The sequence below is a fragment of the Penaeus monodon genome, chromosome 23 (assembly GCF_015228065.2).
Source record: "Penaeus monodon isolate SGIC_2016 chromosome 23, NSTDA_Pmon_1, whole genome shotgun sequence".
In the NCBI taxonomy this organism is placed as follows: Eukaryota; Metazoa; Arthropoda; class Malacostraca; order Decapoda; family Penaeidae; genus Penaeus; species Penaeus monodon.
This window is the reverse complement of record NC_051408.1, coordinates 39,276,964-39,277,198: the sequence shown is the minus strand read 5'-3', so window position 1 is coordinate 39,277,198 and position 235 is coordinate 39,276,964. Positions and strand designations below refer to the sequence as shown.

Genomic DNA, 235 nt, shown 5'->3' with positions numbered 1-235 from the left:
AAGCTACGGATGGTAATCATCTCACGTAAAGGTCATTCCTATCACCCTGATGTCGATTGCATCTGCAAAATAAAATGCGAAAAGCAAAAAACGTCTTCGTTTCTCTATTTCACTACCATTCAGAGTATATAATCAGTAAGAATATATCAATCGTATAAAATACATAAAGCCACATAGTATTCTACATCCTTGATTTTGATCTTTTATGAATATTACACACACACACAGATACGTC

The 235-nt window shown here is 33.6% G+C and overlaps 1 protein-coding gene across 1 annotated transcript in view; it reads left to right on the top strand.

Moving 5' to 3' along the window:
• Positions 1-235, top strand: part of LOC119588252 (ctenidin-3-like) — a 1,350-nt gene that overhangs the window by 594 nt on the left and 521 nt on the right. The gene's annotated exons all lie outside the window — the stretch shown is intronic.